This window comes from Camelus ferus, chromosome 8 (assembly GCF_009834535.1).
Source record: "Camelus ferus isolate YT-003-E chromosome 8, BCGSAC_Cfer_1.0, whole genome shotgun sequence".
Lineage (NCBI taxonomy): Eukaryota > Metazoa > Chordata > Mammalia > Artiodactyla > Camelidae > Camelus > Camelus ferus.
This window is the reverse complement of record NC_045703.1, coordinates 25,008,270-25,032,594: the sequence shown is the minus strand read 5'-3', so window position 1 is coordinate 25,032,594 and position 24,325 is coordinate 25,008,270. Positions and strand designations below refer to the sequence as shown.

The following is a 24,325-nucleotide window of genomic DNA, read 5'->3' as shown; positions in this document are numbered from 1 at the left end:
CAACACAGCTGCAGTGATGTTTCCTGAACAACAGAAGAGAAGGATTACCGTTAAGAGAAGAAGGGTTACCAAGGAATATAGTATTGGAAACAGATGTCTTTAGAACACTAGTTACTCTATATATTTAAAGTATGTGTTTGTGTATATAAAGTAGTATTAGATGTGTAGGAGGTATTTTACTCAATTTTTTTTTATCCCAACCTCCAATTTTCAAAAAGACACTGATCTGCCATTTTCAGTTTCATTATCCAGGGTACTTTTCAGGAACCCTGTGATGGACAGGACTTACTATTGTATCAAAAGGATATCACTTATATGTAGAATCTAAAAAAATGGCACAAATGAACGTATTTACAAAGCAGAAACAGACTTGCAGACATAGAAAGCAAATTTATGGTTACCAGGGGCAAAAGAATGGGATGGAGGGATAAACTGGAAGTTCGGGATTTGCAGATACTAACTACTATGTATAAAACATAAACAGCAAGATCCTACTGTACAGCACAGGGAACTATATTCAATATCTTGTAGTAACCTATAATGATAAAGAATATGAAAATGAATATATGTATGTATATGTATGACTGAATCACTCTGCTATATACCAGAAACTAACACAACATTGTAAATCAACTACACTTCAATAACAATAACAAAAAAGTAACGTACCCTTCAGATGAGGCCACCAACATCCATTTATCCTGTTCTGTGCTTTACTTTATGTTTGTTCTGTCTTATTTAGTTCTCAAACTAATTAGGCTAGCTTAACTCCCTGCTGCTTTGTCAGGTAACGGTTTGAGAAATTTGATTAACTTTCACAAAACATACTCTACACAAAGCTGCAAGAAATGGCTACTTCTGTGCTCCAGAGAAATCAGACTAGTCAGGCTGGTGTTCATGCCAGTTCATGTCTGCCTTAACATTTACCTGGACCTGACACCCACTCCCGAGTATCTTCATAGTGAAAGTGGTCTGCTAAAATTGCTGTTGGTGCCAAATGTTGATAATGTAATTTTAGATAAAGAGTGTGACTAGCCTAGTCTTTTTCTGTAACAATTTGAACCATAAAAACATTCTGAATAAACAGAAATCCAGACTCATTATTTTTTTCCAAATATAAATAAGCTGAAATCTGCTTGTCAGCAATGAGGCCCACTTTGTTTATTTTATAGACATCAGAGTGGTCATTGCAATGTAACTGATTATAAGAGCTCCTCCATTACAAAGTACACAATATTGGACTAAAGATAAGCTTAGAAAATATTGACAGTTGGACTCTGTGTTTAACATAGTTTTCTGTTGCACGGGGCATCTGCTCAAAACTGGCCAACGCTAACACAACTGGAAGACGGGGCCCTACCGTGCTCAGCAGAGACCAACGGGATGTCCTGGGGACTGGGAATTGGCTTGTTTCATCTCACCTCATCCTCCTCCTGGTTGGAGAGCAGAAAGCTAAAAACTGCACTTTGCAGATCCCACACCTGCAGCTAGAGGTTGGATGTGATCCAACCAGAGGCACCTGTGCAAAATGAGGAAGGGACGCGGAGGCCTGCCCTGCATAGCACGGGCTGGCAAGCAAGGTGTGGGAATCAGACGTTTCTCAGTAGCCGCATTCTAGGACCATCCTTCCAGGTGAAGAGAGGCATGGTGGTGGCAGATCCCTCTCCATTCAGGCTGCCTGATCCCCGAAACCCAGGCAGAGAATGGCTTCTTATACCCACAGCCCCAGTTAATGTCCTCTGAGTTGGGAGCCTCATGGTGGGCCTGTTCTTCAAAGATCTGGGAACCACCCTGGGTCCCACAGAGGGCTCTTCAGGGCTCTGTCCTTTCTAATAAATCTGTGCCCACTTAATCCCCATCTCTTCCTGCTTAAAGTACTCAGAGCGGTTTCTTTTTCCTGGACTGAACCCTGACTTCTTCACGACACAAATACATTATCTTTTGAAATGATTAAGAAATGCAAATGCAGTTATCCCCTACATCTACTTTTTTTTTTTTTAATTTATAATCATTTCACAATGTTGTGTCAAATTCCAGTGTTCAGCACAATTTTTCAGTTATACATGAACATATATATATTCATTGTCACATTTTTTTCTCTGTGAGCTACCATAAGATCTTGTGTATATTTCCCTGTGCTATACAGTATAATCTTGTTTATCTATTCTACAATTTTGAAATCCCATCTATCCCTGCCCACCCTCCGCCCCTTTGGCAACCACAAGTTTGTATTCTATGTCTATGAGTCTATTTCTGTTCTGTATTTACGCTTTGTTTTTTTGTTTGTTTGTTTGTTTTAGTTTTTGTTTTTGTTTTTTAGATTCCACATATGAGCTATCTCATATGGTATTTTTCTTTCTCTTTCTGGCTTACTTCACTTAGAATGACATTCTCCAGGAGCATCCATGTTGCTGCAAATGGCGTTATGTTGTTGGTTTTCATGGCTGAGTAGTATTCCATTGTATAAATATACCACTTCTTCTTTATTCAGTCATCTGTTGATGGACATTTAGGCTGTTTCCATGTTTTGGCTATTGTAAATAGTGCTGCTATGAACATTGGGGTGCAGGTGTCATCCTGAAGTAGGGTTCCTTCTGGATATAAGCCCAGGAGTGGGATTCCTGGGTCATACGGTAAGTCTATCCCTAGCCTTTTGAGGAATCTCCACACTGTTTTCCATAGTGGCTGCACCAAACTGCATTCCCACCAGCAGTGTAGGAGGGTTCCCCTTTCTCCACAGCCTCTCCAGCATTTGTCATTTGTGGATTTTTGAATGACGGCCATTCTGACTGGTGTGAGGTGATACCTCATTGTAGTTTTGATTTGCATTTCTCTGATAGTGATATTGAGCATTTTTTCATGTGCCTTTTGATCATTTGTATGTCTTCCTTGGAGAATTGCTTGTTTAGGTTTTCTGCCCATTTTTGGATTGGGTTGTTTATTTTCTTCTTATTGAGTCGTATCAGCTGCTTATATATTCTGGAGATCAAGCCTTTGTCGGTTTTATTTGCAAAAATTTTCTCCCATTCCGTAGGTTTTCTTCTTGTTTTACTTATGGTTTCCTTTGCTGTGCAGAAGCTTGTAAGTTTCACTAGGTCCCATTTGTTTGTTCTTGCTTTTATTTCTTCTAGGAGAAAATTTTTGAGATGTATGTCAGATAATGTTTTGCCTATGTTTTCCTCTAGGAGGTTTATTGTATCTTTCTTATGTTTAAGTCTTTGATCCATTTTGAGTTTATTTTTGTGTATGGTGTAAGGGAGTGTTCTAGCTTCATTGTTTTACATGCTGCTGTCCAGTTTTCCCAACACCATTTGCTGAAGAGACTGTCTTTATTCCATTGTATATTCTTGCCTCCTTTGTCGAAGATTAGTTGACCAAAGTTCCCTACATCTACTTTCAAAGCCTCTCATTGTTTCAGCATGGTGGCAAGCATGTCAGGCACACACATGGGTGGAGGGCAGCGCAAGCCCTGGAGTAAACAGGAATACAGAGAGCCGGTAAGGAGGGAGAACCGCACAGTCCCAGGACTGGGCTGAGGCCCACTGTCGGCAGGGGGTGGAAAATACAAGTAAAACCAAAACCAAAAGGCTGAACTCAAGCAGATGTGACAGGCCGATTGGCCACCACACCCGCCTGTGGACACACAGGACCCAGGAGTGGTGCCTGGCAGTCGAGCTCACGCTAAGTAAGGTGTGACGGCAGCAGCTCTTTTCCAGTATGTGATTTAGTCAAGCCCTCTCTGCTGTGGTTTCACAGTAATTTAGATTTTCAGTTAAAGGGAAAGGCAGGAAGCAGTCTACTTGGCTCAAAGCCAGCAACTCTGAGTTCCATTCCCAACACTGCTCCTGCTGACCAGATGGACAAATCCCTGACCTGTTTCCTGTGTGGGTGTCAGGACCGTCCTACAAGCCGACAAGCCCCTCAATAACAATAACAGCAGCTGGCCTTGGCTAAGAACCTACCAATGCCAGCGCCCGATATGCAACTCAGTTAACCTCACAACCACTCCAGCAGGTGGATGTTATTCAACACACCCAGAATCTGACCACTTCCCCTCATTCCCCTGCCACCATCTGGGTCCAGCCTCCATCCTGTCTCACCTGTGCACTGCACAGCCTCTTGCTTGGTCTCTCTGCTCCAGCCCTTTCCCTCCCCCCATAGCTATTCCCCATCACAACTGCCAAGGTAATCCTGGTAAACCTGAAGTCAGATTAGGTCACTCTTTTACGTTTTCAAATCCCCTTTCCCTCACCCCCGAACATGGCTTCCCATGTTACCCAGAACAAAAGCCCAGGTCTGTGCAATGGCCTACAGAGCCCTCCGGGATCTGCTCCCGCTTTCCTCTCTGATGACATTGACTAGCCCCATGGCTCACTCTACTCCAGCCACCCTGGCCTCCTTGCTACTCTTCCAGCACACCCAGGTTCCCCCCTCCTCTGGACCCTTGTACTGTTGTCTCTATATAGAATGCAAATCCGTATCGGATAAATGGAAATCTAAATGCCTCCCCTAGCCCCTTTAGGTGTTTGCACAAATCTTACTTTATTGGTGATGCCTTCTCTGACTCCCTTACTTAAAATTGCAGTCTTAGCACTTAGAACTATCTATTTATTTATTGTTTACTGTGTTTTGCCCTCTTCTAGCTCCATGAGGGGAAGAATTGTTTTGTTCAAGGCTACAGCCACATAGTAGGCACTAAACAAATATTTGTTGAATCGAATGAATCGATGAAGAGTCTAAGGGACTCACAGAGGCAGGGAGGACAGTGCTAGGGACCAGACACAGGTCCCATCTGACTCAGAAGCCTGTACTCCATACAGGGCACTGGAAACCCTTCTTCCACATCCCTGGGGCTGCTAGAGATGTAGGAGGCATAAGATAAACATTTGAACTGATGTAAGTCTACTGACCTTCTTCTGTTCTCTTCTCTACCCAGGAGAGGTGGTCACCTTAGACACTGGGCCCAATCCACACTGCTTCCTAACTGCGCAGAGAGCATGACCTTCCAGGCAGTGGGGCCCACTTCCCTTGTCCACCTTCCAATCCTGCCTTGAGATCCCCTGCAGCCAAAAAGCATCAGGTCCACCCACAGTCCTAATGCAACAGGCGGGGCATCGCCTGACAGGCTGTGTAGTTGTAGCTCAGTCACTAATCTCGGCAAGAGGCCTTCTGCAAATTACCTTCAACTGCAGCTGCAAGGACAGCATGGGTCCAAGCCAAGCTCTGCTGCATGAGTGCTGGAGAGGGTGGAGGGGCTCCTGAAGCCCCAGCAGGAGGCTGGGGAGGGAGGACCTGGAGGGGTTACAGCTTGGGTTAGCTAGAAGTGGAGCAGCAGCCCCAAAGGATGAGTGCAGTCCTGTCAGGACCTCCCCACCTGCTCCCCTCCCTCTGCTGAAAAAGTCTTTGAAGAGGTAGACCGTTAGCTAGGGACTGGCAGGCTTTCTTTATACCCCACGTTGAGATCTCTGTGTTTTTCATTAAGTGAATTAATAAGATAAATAACAAGCTTAGAATAGCACTGCCACATTGTGCGGCTGACATTTCTGTAGCAATCATCATAATGAGATTTAATTGCTATATTTTCCTGACAACAGCCGAAAGCTCAAGAAGAGTGCTGTCAGGTAAGGAATGTGAAGATCAAATCTACATATGCTTTAGAAGAGCTTGAGAAGCATCCCTATGAGCTCCTCTCTGTATGTCTGATACATACATATGCTTTAAAAGCTGTTTTTTAAAAATATTTATCAGCCCAGAAAGTGCTAAAAAATAAGTAAGACGAGGCTGTAAGCTTGGCAGCCAGGGATCTGGATTTAATTCTTTTCATATCTCTATTGAGATGTTGAAATGGTTATTCTGCCTGAGATAATTACAGTTAGATTGTTTTTATTATGGTTATGCTAATTATCAGAATGTTATATTATTTAGAATGACTATGTCTATGAAAACAAAAAAAACTTTTTAAAAGCAAATAAGCAGTGTAAATCTCAGGTCTGACTACATTATTGCTATGAAGAAATGCAGCAGACCTCAGGAGAAAAAAATGACATATGTCTAATAATCAGTGAGGAAATGGGATAAAAAGAAATGTTAGGGCAAGTGCAATTTAATGTTAATGAGAATGCAGAGGCTAAGTAACTGTGCTACCTGTGTACCGTGGTAGCTGACTAGAACTTTCAGCTGAAGACGTGAGCATCTGAGAATTTATCCCACAAACTAGACCCATGAAAAGAAGAGAGAAAGCCGGAGAGTCGGTGTGGGATGGTCACGTTATCGGCACTGCTCGATTCAAGTCTACGCTTTGTTCGTTTTTGAAGATAACTTTCTCATCTTTGAGATGCAGCACCACAATGCCTTTTCAATGAGAAAGGAATGGAAAAAAAAAAAGAATCTTGTCACAGCACTCAGTATCAAGCCTCACACAAACGCCCACTCACTGCAGTGCGAGAAACAATCTTTCTCAAGTCAACTCCAACGGATGTCACCCCAAAGCCCCTCCCCAAGTCACTGAAACAAGTACTTTTCTGTAATGCAAAGATCCTGCAGGATACACAGCTGACAGGCATTTTGTTCTGTTTTGTTTCCTTCCAGAGAGAGAGGCCCTCGGGTGAGTGGCAGGGTGTAACGCCGAGCTCTGAATGAGCTGCGCATTCTCCAGGCAGGAGTCCAGTTGAGCTCTTCAAAGGAATGTGTTTCTAAAGAATGTTTAAGTAAGCTTAGGGAGCAACCTGAATTGACGGTGTGTGTGCTCTATTTGCTAAAAAGGCCTCTCCTTTCTGAATGCAAATGTAGATCCAGCCCCACCAACCTAAACCGTGGAGGGGAGACACAAAAGACTTTTTGCTGAAAGAAAGTTCTCGTCTGTTTTTATAAGCATGTGCTCCTTAAAGGGCAAAACACTGGAAATACTTAGGAATCAGGCTGGTGCTTCCATTAGAGAAAACAATGAGACAAGTCTAAGCGCTGATTTTGTAGGGAGGATTTAGGTACCACGTGAAGAGAAGTCAACCTCTGGAAAAGAAGCACTCCGATCGTCATGCATTCTGCAATCATGATGCGGGAAAAGCAATTCCTAAGAAAGAGCCCCAAATGCAAGCCCCATCTTGATGCACATTCACAGCAGTCTTTCCAATACAGTAAAAGCTGTGCTCTTCTGTGCCGGAAAAAAAAATATGACTAAGCTGGGTACAGTCCTCTTCTGACTTTGCTAAGTGTGTCCCTATTGTCTTTATTACTTACTCAATCCATTGCCTTGGCCTGAAATCAATGCGGTTGAATCTAATAAAACAAGAATCAACAGAAACTTAAACTGTGACCCACAGGCCTGCTACATGACCTTGTCTACGATTAATGCTCAAAGCCATTAAAAGCATCATTGCTCTAACAAGAATATGTACTTGTGTACCATTTCCAAACTGCTTTCCCATGCCACATCCCCACTAGGACCTGGGAGATGGTTGCTGTGCCATTACCCCTATTACCCGTGAGAATGCTCAGAAGAGATGCGCCTGGTGACGGAGCCAGGACTTTCCCATTTCCAGCTCCTATTCATTTTTTTTTTAATGATGTATTATTAGTTTATTACTTCATATAATGCCCATAATAACTATGGTGGAGTAAGTGGTACATATTTCATTTTACAAATAAGAAAATTAGAAAATGTTAATGGTATGTCTAAGGTAACAGTTAATAATACTAACATGATGAGGGTGCACTGAAAGAGATCCCCCCAGATAGGACCGGTGGGATTGTAAACTCCATAAACTTTCTGTTGGAAATGTGGCAATATGTTTCAAAAGTCTTTTAAATATTCATATATTTTTATACAATAAGAATATTCCTGTTAATTTTCCAGATGAATTAAACATTTTTAATTCCTATTCATTTTTAATGCAAGTTTTTTCTTAAAAGTATCCCAGGACACTGTTAACAGCTGGACTGCCTGGAAGACAAATGCACTGCAGACTAGAGGGTGAACAAACTCTAGGCCCAGATGCTCAGAGACTCTTCAGAGTGCGGTTCTGCAGAGGCTCTAGGGGTTTCACTGGGCCCTTCGTGCCTTCCCCCTTACTCGCTAGCTTGCGCTGCATCTGTCTCCCATGTGGGATGCAGCCTTGAGGCCGGAAGCTTGAGGAATCAAGGAGCGCACAGTAACAGCGGTGAATGGGAAACCAGGCTAAACTGAAGACAGGTGTGGATGGGAAGGGGACCTTGGGAACTTCCTCCAGATTCCCCAGGCCAGTGCAGCGGGGTCTCAAGAGCCCTGGGTGGCTTGCTCCTTGTCTAGGACTAAATCAGGGAAGCAGGCTACATCAGTGTTTCTTACCATGCACTACTGGCAATTTGAACAGAAACATTTATGCTGTATGACTGTCCCACACGACCCCGGCTGTTGCATCCCTGATTTCTAAGTGCTAAATACCAGTAGTACACACTCCCCACCCAAGCACCGAGGCCTCCACCCCCTGGTTGAGAACCACTGGACTAGATAATTTCTAGGACTTTCCACGCTTAAAATTTCCCAAGTCCAGGATGGCATTAGGTGTGAAAGTGCTCTGAGGTGGCAAAAAAGCTACAAACACACAACTATCAATGATGAAAACCACACAAACACAAAACAACAACAACCCCCCCCCCCAAATCTGACTATCTAGACCTGCCTAGATAGGGGTTTATTTTTGTCCCATTTGAAGAAGCCCTGAGGAAGACAGTCTGAGGTGGGCAACAGTTCAGCAATACCCTCAGGGACTGAGATTCCTTCTATTTTTTTTTTTTTAATTAACTAATTTTTTTACAGAGGTACTGGGGATTGAACCCAGGACCTCGTGCATGCTAAACATGCACTCTACCACTGAGCTGTACCCACCCACCCTTTTATTTTTGTATTTCACCATTCTCACATTTGACGGCTTTTATCCTATGATCAGCTCATGATGTCAAAATGGCTGCACTACCTCCAGCTGTCACATCCAGGTTCCAGGCAGGAAGAAGGCAAAAGGCCACAGACTTTTCCCACTTCTGGTATGTATTTTCATTCAGCAGACTTGGTTTTATCTACATCTTGCAGCCACCCCTGACTAGAAGGTGGTTAGGAAAGCTGAACACTCGGATTTCTAGGCTCTATAGCATAGAAAGGTGACAAATAAGGTGGCTGGGAATGGACCTTGAGAGAGCCTGCCTTAACTGTCTGCTACAGAAATCTTTATCCAATTGTGTGTGTATTCCAAAAAGAAGCTAACTTATATTTTATATTCAATAATGCTGAAAACCATTATTAATGAAGGGTCCATGCAGGAGAAAAGCCCTGTAGGAGTTAACTTATCCTTGCCTATTCTAATTCAAAGCAGAATCCATCTAACCCACAGCCAACTGAACTCCTCAACAGAAACTATGACCAAAGAGTATCCTCACCTTGGTCACCATATCAGATTAGCAACTTTGAAATTATCTGCTTTCACCTCTCTGCATAACAGGTTTCAACAGAAGACTTCATATTATTCTCTAAAACATCTCTCTTCCTTTTTCTTTTAACCTGGATGAATCTCCAAAGAATTATGCTGAGTGAAAAATGCCAAAGTAACCAAAATGTCATCTACCATATGATTCCATTTGTATAGCATTCTTGAAATGACAAAATTATACAAGTGGAGAACAGATTAGTGGTTGCTAGATTTTAAGGAGAGGATAACGTCCTGTATTTTGTATCAAAGTCAGTATCTTGTTGTGATACTGTGCTGTGGTTTTGCAGAGTGTTACCATTGGCAAAATTGGGTTAAAGTGTGCTTGGGGTTTCTCTGTATTATTTCTTTTTTTAAACTGAAGTATAGCTGATTTACAATGTTGTGTTAGTTTCAGGTGTAAAGCAGAGATTCAGTTATATACGTGTATATGTGTATATGTGTGTATGTGTGTGTGTATTCTTTTTCAGATTCTTTCCATTATAGGTCATCACAAGATACTGAATATAGTTCCCTGTGCTGTACAGTAGGTCTTTGCTGTTTATCTATTTTATACAGTTTGTATCTGCTAATCCCAAACTCCCAATGTATTCATCCCCCAACACATCTCTCTTCTTAAAAGCAAAACAAAACCATAAAAATAAATAAATAAATAAATAAATAAATATATATATATATATATATATATATATATATATATATATATATATATATATATGACTAAAAAATATTAGAGGGAAAGTTCACTATCCTTATAGACTGATGTTTGAGCCAAGTATTGTAACTACATACTGCAGACCTGGTAGACATATAAGATTTATACATCATACCCTAGATTGCCACATGTACCTGGATTGCCTTAAACATAGCAGGGGTGTTACATCTTAGTTAAACCACTATTTAGCTCTCTTATCTTCCTCTTTACAAGTATCAACATTTTTGGCAAATATTTAGCTCCTTAACTATAGAAAAGCAGGAGATAAATATAAATGCCTATACTAAACTGTTTACAAAGTAAGTGACAGAACATCTGGAATTGGCTTCAAAATAAACCAAGCAGGTGGGAAGAGAAAAGTAGAGGGGCCAGTAGATAAAACAGAATTGACTGTAAGTTCCTAATTACTGAATCTGGGAATGAAATATGTGTGGGTGACTCACACTAGTCTCTCTCATTTTGAAACTGTCACAACAGAAAAGTTGGCTTTTTTTTAATAGCTCTGGAACAAATACTGATATATCCTTCATGGATGAACCTCAAAAAAAAAGGTGAATGAAAAGTAGCCAAACATAAAAAACACACACTACATGATTCTATTTATATGGGATGTTTAGAAAAGGCCAATGTGTAGAGGCAGAAAGAAGACCTATGGCTGCCTGGAGCCAGGGGTGGGAGTGAGGACTGACTGCGAATAGGCACAAGCGAACCATGAGCAGTGATGAAAATGTTCTCAAACTGCTGTGGCAACGGCTGTACAACTGTGTAAATTTACTAAACTATATATGGATAAATTTTATGGTATGTAAATTAGACCTCAACAAGCCTATTTTTAAAATAGCTCTGAAGAACAAGAGAGAGAAATGCATCCACTGTTACTTGTTAGTGCTACACTTAGGAAGATAAGACTGGGAGTGTTAAAAAAAAACCCACAATCTTAACAAAAGGACACTTTCCAAGGATTTCAATGGTTCTGAACTAACATCACAGAAAAGCAGCATCTAGTCAGACATACCATTTCTTGAAGCCTCCCTACAAAACTGAAAATGAGAAATAAAAAAAGAAAAGAAGCAAACAAGGTCTGTAATTGGTGTGGCTGAAGCACAGCCCGGTCCTTCTGCAGAGCAGGAATTTACCAGACCAGGAGGACAAAATTAGAACCCTCAGTTCACAAAGCAGGAGGCGAGGGTGGAGGGTATAGCTCAGTGGTAGAGCTTGTGTTTATCACGCACAAGGCCCTGGGTTCAATCCCCAGTATCTCCATTAAATAAATACATAAATAAACCTAATTACCTACCCCCCAACAAAAAAAAAGGTTAAAAAATGAAACAAAGTAGGAGACAAAAAGAACAACAGATGCAGAATAAATAATGAATAAGCAAAAAAATGAATGTAGTTTAAAGGCTGTAATTTAATTTTGAGTATCCTAAATTATCAGCTTGTGCCAGCAACATTTTTGTCTAACTTTCAGGAGATTCTAATCCATTCACAATCACCTACATGCAATCTGATTAACCTAATCAGATTAAACCTACCCTAGTAAGGAAAATGAATTTGAAACTTCATTTTCTTTTATAAAAAGAAAGTATCTCCAATGAGTTAGAAGTCACATCAAAACAGAATAAAGGAAGCTGTAAGGTCAACCAGAGCAGGGACATTGTGTTTGGGTAGCAGCTGTGTCTGCTGCAAAGTGAAAAGTAAAACAACTTTAATTTTTCATCAATATTGTCTATCAAACAATAAACGCTAGAATTTATACTCAGATGTTAGGACAAACCTCTCACCTACAGACCTCATACGGTTCTCAAATTCTGAAACTTAGTTTGTTGTCACTTGAAAAATAAATGGTGGGATTTAAATTTTAAATTTCCCCAGGCACATTCCTCTAAAGGGAAAGATGGATTTCCTCGGCCTGGGCGCAGATAGCACCAGGCTTCAGGTCGTATCTCTGCCCACATCCCTAGTTCACACACTGACTTCAGTTAGCGTCCTGCAGGCTTCTTATAAACAGGATCCTGGCTGGTGACCTACTCTGCCCTCTGACAGCCCTTAGCCACTTCAGCAGAACCTTATGTTCTGAGTACCCTGGATGATCCCCCGCCCCGTCATACACAGAATTCTGTACTGTTATTCATTCAAATATTGTCTTCCCAAATGAAACTCCTAAGTAGTTACCAAAAGCCAAAACCAAAACCAAAACAACAAAAAAACCCCACTTGCTAACAATCCCTCTCTCGTGTTCCTGAGACTTGCAGAAGGACAATTCCAGACTTTGCATGTTCAACAGGCTTAGTAAGATGTCCTGAAGACCTGAGGCCGCCACCAGTTAGCTCCAGGATTCTGTCCCTTGGGGTTGCACCGAGAACACACACTGGTCTGGGGTCGGCAGCCCCGGATTCCAATCCTGACTCCACCACTATTAGACATTAGAACATGGGCAAGCCAAAAACTGTTTGAGCCTCAGTTTCTTCACAAAAAAATGGACTGAAGAGGGTTGTAACCTCTAACTCGAAGGTGGTTGAAAAGATTAAATGAGATAAAGAGAAGGTGTCCTAGACAGCAGGCAGGACAGGCTGCGGTTCAATAAACGTGAGCTGAACGCAGTATAATTAGAGGTCTGAATTCCTGTACAGCTCTGGGAGAGAGTTTCAGGTTGACCAGTAAAAAGCACTGTTGTGTCATCCTGTAGTAGAAAAATGAGCCTGTAGAAGACTACTGGAAAATACCATGAGAGCAGGGCCTCTCGTTCCCTGAAGCCCCAGTGGGAGCTACCTATAGAATTGTTGAGCCAATTCCATTTATTTCTCCCTGTCAGAGTCTGGGGCAGGATACAGGCTGGCATCTACCTGCTCAGATGTGAGTCCAGACAGATCTGGACCTGGTTCCACCCTGGTGCTACCTGGAAGGATGAGGTCCTTTTGGGTTTTGCAGGCAGATCCCTCCTCCCCTTCTGTGCAAGAGATTTCCGCAACAGCCTCCTCCCATGACACAAATCTTGAAGTTAGACCAGCTCCACCCCCACTGAAAGCCACAGGGTTCCTGCCAAATCCCATCCTTAGGATGGTTGCGGACTTCTTATCAGCTGCCAAATGTTTCCAGGCTGGGCCCCAAACCAGCAATCAATTTCCTCTTCCCACATAGTGATTTATCTAATATTCTCTCTGATGTCACAATGCGTTTCCTAACATCAGCCCTCATGGGTGGAATCCAAACAATAACATGCAGGGAGAGGCAGGTGCTGCTCTCTAAGGCAGGGTGGGGGTGGGAGTGAGGAGGGGGTGGGAGGGTAAGGGCAGTGTGGGTGTTGGGGAGCAGAGTGACCTGTAAACTAATCCTCCTAAAAAGGGCAGCATGTCCACACCGCCAGGGCCTCTGGAGAGGCAAGAGAGATTGACTGCAGGAGACAAGAGAGAATCTTACACGAAGCCACTCTTCCAATTGGGCAGCTGCTGCACGTAATCCAGAAGTTCCCCGACCAGCACAAGCTCAGTTGTTTGGTAATTTGGGTTGACATTTATAGTCTTTCTGAGTCTGGAAAATACTGCTTGGAGAACTGTGACAAAGACTCTCTCCTAAACAGACTTAACCTTGGCCCCCATCTTTGCCCAGCCTGCAGAGCCCAGTATGAGCCAGAATCCTGCTTAGTCAGTTTAGCACCCTTAATACATCCCACTCTTAATATCTGATCACCCTCAATATCTGATCAAATTCCTCATCATCCACCATCCTTTAGGTGATACCTGATCACCCTGGCCTGCCTTCAGCAAGAATCCTGTTTAGCCAGTGTTCCCCTTCCTTGATGTCTCCTCTTAGTAATCCTCGCCACCCTCCAACCTGCTCCTTGGCTATAAATCCCCACCTGTTCTTGTCGCATTCAGAGCTGAGCCGATCTCTCTCCCCGCTATAGCAGCAGTCTTAACAACCTATCACAATAGTCCTCTGAGTCAAATCTTTCTTACCATTTTAACATGTATCATGATAATCTTTTCTTTAACAATGGTTAGCAGGTTGAATGGTGGCCCCCCAAAAGTTATGTCCCTGTCCTAAGACTGGGAACTTGTGAGTATGTGACCTTCCATGGCAAAAGAGTGGATATTACTTTTTTGGGCCCTAAATGCAATCACAAGTATCCTTATAAGAGAGGCAGAGGGATCTTTGGGACATAGACACACAGAAACACACAGAAGAGGAAACAGTGATGTGAAGACAGAGGCAGAGACTGGAGTGATGTGGACTCAAGCCAAGAAGTACTTGCACCCCCAGGGGCTGGAAGAGTTAAGAACAGAACCTGCCCTCGAGCCTCTGGAGGGAGCTCGCCCATGCCAACACCTGGATTCTGGGCTCCTGGTTTCCAGAACATGAGAGAATAAATTCCTGTGGTTTTATGCCATCCGGTTTGTGGTCATTTATTATAACAGCCACAAGAAACTTATACAGTGTAGAGGGAATAGAAGTATGTCTTAGTCCATTTGGGTGGCTATAACAAAATACCATGGACCGGGCAGCTTATAAAGAACAGAAATTTATTTCTCATGGTTCTGGAGGCTGGGAAGTCCAGGATCAAGGTGCTGGCCGATTAAGTGTCTGGTGAGGGCTTGCTTTATTTCATAGACGATGCCTTTTCTCTTTGTCCTCACATGGTGGGAGGGACAAGGGAGCTCTTTGGGGCCTCTTTCAGGCACTAATTCCATTCACGAGGGCTCCACCCTCATGTCCTAACCACCTCCCAAAGCCCCACCCCCAAAGACCATCACATCGGGTGTTCAGTTTCATCATGTGACTTTTGGGGGAACACAAACCACAGCAAAGTGAGAAGTGGGTTTGGCAGGCAGCTAAAGTACTAAGGAGCAATATATTCAAACCGACCACTTGACCTGACATTTTTACATAAACTTGAACTATTTTTGTAATAAAAACCAATCATTAAAGCCATAAAACACAAGAGTATGTGACATTAGGGGGCTGGGGGAGAGTGAAGATATAAGAAGATACCATGCAGGTTAGAAAGGCACCTGAGGTGACCTAGAACTTTAGCTGCTATTTCTCAACCTGAAGAAATAAAAGTTAATGTGACCCCCAAATGTACTCACACCCAAATGTACACACACTCATTCAAGAAAACAAAAAGGTGTCAAACGGTCCAGTTCTAGAAGAAGGAGCATGATGTGGGGAGGGTCTGTTCTAGAATCTGAACTCCTGCATCCGGACTGCTTTCACATTGAGGAACACGATTTTCTTCACCTGGTTTAAAGACGTTCACTACCCATCACAGGAATGAGACTAAGCATGAATTGATACTTTCAAGAAAATAAGATGCCATAAAAATATATCTTTTCAGGAAAATGGAGTGAGAAATACAAGCTCAAGAATAAGAAGTGGCGAGTGACTAAAGCAGCCGTCTAGCAGGGTGTGCATTGTCCTCTGCAGCGGGCAGGGGCTAGGGAGCACCGGTGGCCGCCACATGTTCACACAGGAGTGCAGCCGCCCGAGTTAACAAGCAAACCTCACCCTGTAATTTCTGCCTGGTCACCCGGTGTTAGGAGCCTAAGAAGCAGAACAATAAACTGTCAAATGATCCTTTATAAACAAGGCGCCACTCAAGCCACCATAAAGGCCAGGAGGCAGAGACGAACGTGGCAGCGCTGTCTCCTGTTACCCCCTTTCACAATCTGTGCTCAGGTCAGACCGCTTGCTGGGCCCCCTTCTCTCTCCCCACACAGGGTTTTGCCTCCCTCTCCTGTGGTCTTTCCAGAAATGCCCTCCCTTCTGTAGTTCCTGCCAATGGAAATCCAAACTTAGGGTCCCATGGCAGCCACAACAAACTGCCACAAACTTGGTGACTTAAGACAACAGCAGTTTATTCTCTCAAGGGTCTGGAGGCCAAAACTCCAAAACTCCAAAACTGAGGTATCGGCGAGCCTGTGCTCCCTCTGGAAGCTCTTAGGGGAGAATCTCGCCCGTGCCTCTTGCAGCTTTGGAGGGCTACAGCATCCTCAACCCTTTTTCCAAATAAGGGAACATTCATAGGTCCCAGAGATTAGGATTTGGGGACCAGTATATTTTGGGGGCCAGCATTCTAGTGAAGACGCAGGCCGAGCTGAGCTATCACCACTCACTGGAAGCCTTCCCGGGTCTCACTGTCAGCCTCAGAGGATGGTTTTTCTGTCCTCTCACAGATACACCCTGCAGCTTCTCCAGTGTCCACTGAGATCAGCCAGCCTGCTGTGTCTACAAAGTGGGGCCTCCCGGGGCAGGCGCTCACCAGGCTAAGGAGGAGGAGGTAATTATGTATCCTCATCGCCGCTGCCACCAAGCTGTGTGACAGTCACCTTCTGTGCCTGTATCTTGAGGGAAAGGCTTGTGTCTTCCTCACCTTTGTACCTGCTGCCTCTCACCACAGTTCCTCGGAACAATAATAGGTGTTTAATTGACAATCAATGTTTGTCAAACAAAAGAATGAATATATCTGTACCACATGAACTGTGTTGTTGTGTATATTGCTACTCGTGGGGAGGAATCCGTGTTCTGCACAATGCTCTGTGGGGAAGATAAATATTTACAGGGCTTTCACCCATTTAACCAACAGTCTCTGTCAGTAACTCTGTGAAGCTGATTTAATGACTCAGGAACGGGCTGATAACCACAGCTTGAAAAACACTGACCCAGGTGATTGCTATGGTCTTTTTCAGCGCTGACTTCTATCATAACTAACAACTGGAAAAACAAACCGGCATGCCATCGAACTATGCAGATCTGATCAGGCAAACAGCTATGATCAAGGAAAAATGCCTAAGTCAGTGCAAGGTGCTTGGAAGGCACTGGACAAAATAAAATGTGAACCTTGGGTAGCATATTTCAGTCAGGTTGTCTGCAGGGAAGACATTTGTTAAACCAAAACACAAACCCATTGGACAGTACAGGCCACATAATGCCTGAGTGGCAAGTGGTCCTAAGAGTTCTGATCACTTTGGATGGATTCCCGCATCCTTCATCCTTCATCATTTGGATCAGTTCCCTAATCTCTAAGCCTACTCAAATCCACCCCAAGCCACCAGGTCTTCATAAAATTCTCATAAAAATATTTAAAAAGCGCCATTCTTTCAAATAACTTTCACGTTTCTTCTCTTTTCTTTTGGTGGCAGGGAGGTAATTAGGTTTGTTTATTTATCTATTTAATTTATTTTTTAAATAGAGGTACTGAGGACTGAACCCAGGACTGCGTGCCATGAACTCTACCCCTGAGCTGTACCCTGCCCCCTTCGAGTAACTTTCAAATTACCATTAGATACAGAAACTTCCACATACCTGCAGCCTCCTCCGTTCTGCTCACTCCCCTAGCTGCACCCCCACCCCTCGCTCTCAGTGGCTGTTCAAATCCCCATTAAATGTTATTGGATACAATCTTAAGGTATTCTCTTTGCTTAATGATATTTTTATGTTGAGCTGGGAAACCAAAAAGCTTATAAGATTTAAAAGGATGAACTTCTAATAATAAAACTTAAGGCACAAGGGAATGTATAGACATTTTAAGGGAAATCCTTTCTGTACCCCTTCAAAACATGCCGGCTGGGAAGCCAACTCTACCTACTTGAAAGTGAGCCAGCCCTGGTTACAGATACATCAACCCACGGGCAGCTGGCATCCTTAATAATGAACAACTTCCTTCTATTCTGTCAAGAGTGGAGACAAAGACAGGATTCAGGGGCACTCAAATTGAATTATTGTCTTTGTTTAAACCTTCCCTCTCAGGCGGAGCTGTCAGCTGCAGCAGCCAGTCCAGGGAAGGAGAAGCTCTCAAAAGCAAAGATGTTCAAGTGCCAGGCAGCCAACACATGGGGTTCCACCTCCACTTCCTGCCCAGCCCTGTGGCCCTGAGGCCCCGCCAGAGGCGATGCCTGGGGCATGGATGGCCTGAGGATTCACACCGGGATAAAGGACACAAGTCTCCACCAAGGCTATCAAACAAACCACCTCTAAAACAGAACTTTCAAATTGCTGGTCGTGGCCCATTTGTGGGTCATAAAAATAAGTTAGTGGGTCATAAGCAGCGTTTTAAAGAATGAAACAGAACTGAGAACACCAGAATGTACCACATGTATTTTGGGAAACAACAGTTTCACTTGTATGTGTTTATATGTGTATGTGTATGTACTGGGTCACTATGGAAAATGTATTTCTTGTACTGGGTCACAGACAAAAGTTGGAAAGCCAGTATTCTTGAGCAAAAATCAAGTATTCAATCCAAAGAAATAATAAAAATATAACCGACATTTCTTTTGGAATGTCAATAATTATCAAAAGTACATTGGACAGTGTCTACAAATCAAGTCAGCCTTTCCTAAGCATAGTTCTGGGGTCCTAAGATGTGTTTTCAGAGATCTGAGAATTCTTTCTTTTTTAATATCTTTCTTTTTAAATTGAAGTATAGCTGACTTACAATATTACATTAGTTTCAGGTGCACAACATAGTGGTTTGATATTTTTATAGATTACGCACAGAGATCTGAGAATTCTTGATGAGAATTTTCACATTTTGTGTTCTTAATGAGAATCTAAGCTGAACATATTCAGAATCATCTGGATGTTTCCCTCATAACTGTATTAGGTCATTTGGTTTAAATGTTCATGTTTGCATTTGTGTTTACCATCTAATGTAGGTAGGTGGATTGCTGAGAACAAAACAGAAGCAGGCTTCATCTAGCAATGCTCTACTGATACACGTGAAGGCCAGGCCAGGTCAAGGCACGCGGTGTGGTGGGGTCTCAGTCACCTGAACGGAGATGATAGGTGGGAGAGCTGAGTTATCGCCGAGCATCTCTGAACAAGGAACCTGGGCCACAGCACTCACTACCCAGTCAAGGAGCAAACACTGTGGGTCCCATCTTTGTCTACATCGACTTGCAACAGTGTCTTCAAGGTAAATATAAAAGTAAATGTAATGAAGTGAGTGATTTTCACATATCACAAAATAAAGGGACTAACCTAATGTTTTACAAGTTACATAGCTAATTTCTTGTACATTTCCTATCACGTTGCTGAAGATAATTTTTTTTCTTCCAGTGTGTCTTAAAGTTAAACTTGGTGGGAGGGGACGAGAGCATGAGGACTACACTTATGGGTTACATATCACATCATCCCACACATAATTCTTGATCAGTAGAGAGAAGTTGGGCCACAGAAAATATCAAGTGGCAGGTGAGCCATCTTGTTTTTTTTATTTGACTGTGAAGTGCTTTATTGAAGTTGTTTTGTGGCTAATTCATTTCTTTAATTATGTTTGCCCCAGAGCAATATTATATGAGTTTATATTCCCAATTATTGGAAGGGGGAAGTCCTAGAGCACATGAGATATTAGAAGGAAGGCAAGCTGAATTGTTTAATTCAGCTAAGAAAAGTTGGTAGTAATGAACACTAAGAAAGAAGGAAATTCAGCAGTATGTGTCCAAAACCTCTAACTATTGTTTGCTCTTTGACTCAGAAATTCCACTTTTAGGAGCTGATTCAAAAGTAGTAACTATGGAGATCAGAAAGGATTTAGTTGCAAGAATCCCAGGGGATTGGTTAGCAGAGACAGCACAGTCATACAGTGATGCTGATGCTGACGAGATGATGCTGTCTCACTGATACTGAGTATTTACTTTATGCAAGACTCTATTCTAACCACTCAACATCTATCTCCTCATTTAATTCTCAAAACAGACCAAGGTAGCGGGTGTTATCATTCTCCCTATTTTACAGGAGAACAGAAGGGGGCACACAGCAGTTAAATAATTTCACCAGCTAATAAGAGGCAAGGCTGAGGGATGAACCCAGAGTCTGACTCTAGGGTCTGTGCTCTTTGGCATTATCCTCTCAACAATCACCAGTAGTCACGTAAAATTATGTAATATGTATGTAATAGAAACATGGTCACAAGATAATGTGATGTGAACAAAGCAGGTTACAAAATATCATCTACTGTAACCCCATTTTTGTAAAATTTTAAAGACTCCCAGGATATATATCAAAATGTAGTAATTACTGGTATTTTTATGTATTTGAATTTTCTTTAATTAAATACATTTTAAAACTTTTTTTTATTAAAGTATAGTAGATTTACAATGTTGTGCTAGTTTCTGGTGTACAGCATAGTGATTGTTTTATACATATATATTCTTTTTCATAAGAAATTTTTAATTGAAAACAACACATCAGTTGAAAAATGCGTCCTAGGTAATCTTATGCTTCAGTTACTAAGATTGCATATATATACAACATCACAGCCAATTTCTGGTGAGGATTAGTCACTCACCTTTCTGCGGCTTTCTACACAAAGGTAAGCCTGAGAAAAGCTTTCTTGTGGGACTTTGATGTAATAGCACTTAACTGTCAAATAAAAATTTAATCACACCGAACTATCTAAGAATTCAGACTCCCCAGGAATCTTTATTCCAGCCCGAATCCAGGGCTCCTGTCTGGCCTGTGACAACAGGCAGGCAGACTGCAGGCAGCACCTGCCTCCCCAGTGACCCCCTTCCCGGCAGACGTGACAGTGCCCAGAAGCGGGGCAGTGCACGCATACAGCTGTCCTTTGTCCACACAGAGAAGTCTAGGCCCTGGAGGCGAGGACTGTGGCCACAGTAAACCCTCTTTTTCCCTTTGAGGAAAGGAGGACGTGGAGGACAATCTGAAGCCAACCAAAAGACCCAGGCCAGGCCCCCTACCTGCTTTGAACAGTCTCGGTGTTTTTCTGTGCTAAGAGCAGGGAATCCCACCCCACTCCACCACAGGCAAGGAAGCTCTTGAGTCCAGCGGCCACCACGTGAATGTCCTGACCCAGCACGATCGAGTCCAACCTCACTCCCAACTACACAGCATTTAACGCTAAATGTAAAGTCCAGACACAGAGTCTAATAGTTCAACATTGTTTCAGATGCTTTTAATGCACCGCTCAAGAACTTGAGACAAACAGAGCTGAGGAACCTCAGTGATCGTCGAGTTTCCGTGTTTCTCATCGGGGGCACTGTTGGCATTTGGAGTGGCCCAATTCTTCCCCAGGCCGGGTGGCATTTCGGGATCTAGTATCCAGGGTCCTCAACCATTAGTGCCCCCACACACCACGACTATTTGAAACGCTCCCCCTCAAGATTTCCAAGGGCTCCTGGTTGAGAACCGTTGATCTAATTCATCACCGAGGGCAGAGAAGTTAGTCATTTGCGCAAGGCCACCTACGTTCTAGGGCCAGATCCCATGTCTCATAACACTTAGTTTTGTGCTCTTTCCACTGTACCAAACTCCTCTAGTTATGCTCATTAGATCATGGGACACTTTAAAATTAAGAATAGACTCCATATTTACTGACATATGGCTTCTAGATCTAAGCCTGACTGCATGAACTTTTTTTTTCAATCTTGTTATGGGTATTCTGATAAAAAAGCATAATTCTATTACTATAATTACTCCAAAAGGGCAAAGAAGTGTCTGAACTAACAACCACCAATCAAGATTCAAGGCTTTAGGATTCACTGTGTACAGAACTCATACTGCGAGGAATATCTACACCAGAGAGAGAGAGAGAAATCTGGAAACATGGTCATTTTATTAAGAAAACGTTTCCCTTAAAAATCACCAATTCTGCAAAAAGTCAGGTAAGTGAGTCCTATGTGGGATAGCTTTTACCAAGTAAAACCTTTACTTTGAGTTTTTTTTTAAATCAAGATTCTCTAACTCAACCTAGCACTCATTCTGAACGTGGAGTCTAAACTTACATTTTAAATAATTGTCTTGCTAGTTCTTAAAGGAGCTGTAACAAAATAAGTCCAAGGCACAATATTGTCAACTGAAAAAAATGCACAGTGCAAGAGCTGTGAGTTCAGTTCTACTTGGGGACTTACTGAGGACTATAGCCTAGGAGACAGCCTCTCAGACAGCCCTGAGAAACTGCTCCGGAGAGGTAGAGGGGAGGTTAGTACACATATGACTTGGGGGAAAGGCGGTACGTGCAATCAAGCACACATCTCGGTAGGTTGCTATTCGTAACAAGAAGTAGTTGTCTCTGGTAATGATTTTAGCGCTTTGCTAGGTATGAGAAAATATAAGAAACTGGATTCATTAAATTTTCTCCTGAAAATATCTATCTTAAGGCCTGCTCTGCCAGTTTTTCCTGGAGCACAGAGTGCCTCATTCCTGATCTCCAGCCTGAACTCCTTTCAGGGTATGTTAAAGGTCAGTATCTGCAGTGGCTAATGACCTAATCTTTGTGGAGCCGGCTGGCTAGTGACATTCTTTAGCTGGCACATATAGCTTTCACCATGTGATAGGAACACCACAAATTTTATAATTCACATGTTAAATTTAGGACACTAGCACTACATAAACTCTTCCACTGAAGTTTCAGAGAAAGAAGGAAAACCCCCCAAACTTCAGCACCTCTATTCTTTAGTAGTGGTTTATTCATATAATTCTTCTAATGGTGTATAATTCTTCCTTCACTTCTCTAACTTGTAAAGCACATAGCGGTACTCATTTTATGAGTTACACAATTTACCATCAGTACAAGAACAAGGAAGGAGGGAAGGGAAGGAAGTTAGAGAGACAGAGAGAGGAAGAGAAAGGGAGAGAGAGGGAGAGAGAGAGGGGTTAGGGGAGAGAGAGGGAGGGAGAGTCTGCCCGCGGTACTCCAGAAAACACAATGCCAAAAATAATGCTATAGAAATTTCAGGTAAAATTCAAAAAGTACTTTGAAACCAGCATTTAGCATCAAATCCTGTATATGCACATACATGTGGGCAAATGTGATTGTTTCCTTTCTTACATCAAATCAAATTAATCATCACTTAGTAGTATTCTTTTTCATTTAAAAAACCTTCATAGAGCCTCTGTCTGCATCCAGGACAGAGTAGGGTCCAGAGAGACCACTCTTACTGCGTGTAGGAGAAATTTCCAGCCCACAGTCCCAGTCCCAAACAGAACAGTTTTACAGCAGAGCTGATACAGGACTTACCTCTGCAACCAGGATGCCCAGTGCCTCACGGTGCAAAGCCTGCAGCCATCCAGGGCCGGGGCTTTGTCTGGTTAAGGGATGGCGGGAGGGGAGGGTCGGTGGGTATCAGCCTCAGGCCCCTCTGACCATTTACATGTCAATAGTCAAACCACAGCTCCCCCGACTGGGGCCCCTTCGGGCAGCCAGGTCCTGGGTCTGGTCCTTCTCCCTCTCCAAGGAGCCTGGAAGCCTCTGGCTGCCAGCAGGCATTTGCCAAACGCGTGATGAGGGATTTGTCAGCCTCTTTGGAGTCCCGAGCCTAGGTAAATACATCACAGGCGCTTCAAATTATCCGAGGACACCACGCTGGGTGAGATGAATGCTTTAGATAAGACCAACAGAATCAGAATTCCAAAAGAGGTCTGGCTTGAAAAAAGGAGTTGAAAGGAAAAAATGAGTTCAGAGAAATCGAAGTTCCGTCTTTCTCTTAGGCTCCAAAGGCAACTGCTCTGGGGTTTTAGTTTGTTCGCAAGTCAATATGAGATCATGGAGTGGTGTGGGTACCAGAAACAAACAAACTTAATTGTAGGATTCATTATCAGAAAGACAGTACTAAGGACAAGGGGGAAGGGGGAAGACTAGACGGTCTGCATGCTATTCTACAAAGAAGAGTGGGTAACCAGGATTGCAGAAAACCTAGGAATCCTGTCCTAAGAGGAAGCAATGATTTGGGCAGGGTGGGGGCGGGGAATGGCCAGCCTCAGCAGCGGAAGGGCACAAAGATATTATTTACTCTGGGGGCTCCAGACAGCAGAACAAAGGGTTGATGGTTGGACTGAGATAGAATCTGCTCAGAATTTCTAACAATGAAAAATTCCATCAGTGGCCAGGGCGTTTCCCTGCAGGGCTCTTGGAGGGGGAGCCTCAGAGAGGTGCTCCTGAGGCTCCTTATGGGGCTGGCCTAGCAGCCAGCTGCCCTCAGGGACTTACTCAGCACCTGATGTGAGAAGACCACCCTGAGTACCAGTTCTCAAGACCTTTGGAGCTGGAAACAAGATGACTATGAAAAAAAATATGGATTTAAAAAGTGGCATCATCTGTGTAATGCAGAAAGGCTGATTTATTTTGGGTTGAGGCCACTCTTAAGATGCTCCAAAACAGCCCAAGCATTAGTCATTTCTGAAATTACAAAAT

At 43.0% G+C, this 24,325-nt stretch overlaps 1 protein-coding gene, 1 long non-coding RNA gene and 1 other non-coding gene across 4 annotated transcripts in view; 2 read left to right on the top strand and 1 right to left on the bottom strand.

The window, feature by feature from the left end:
* The window catches only part of ANKRD6 (ankyrin repeat domain 6), a 198,199-nt gene that overhangs the window by 128,255 nt on the left and 45,619 nt on the right, over positions 1–24,325 (bottom strand). The gene's annotated exons all lie outside the window — the stretch shown is intronic.
* On the top strand, positions 688–23,910 carry LOC116665301. The gene is made up of 3 exons (XR_004321849.1): positions 688–787; positions 4,861–4,864; positions 23,899–23,910. It is a non-coding gene; the product is annotated as an uncharacterized LOC116665301 (long non-coding RNA).
* TRNAD-AUC lies at positions 11,362–11,433 on the top strand. The gene has a single exon. It is a non-coding gene; the product is annotated as a tRNA-Asp (tRNA).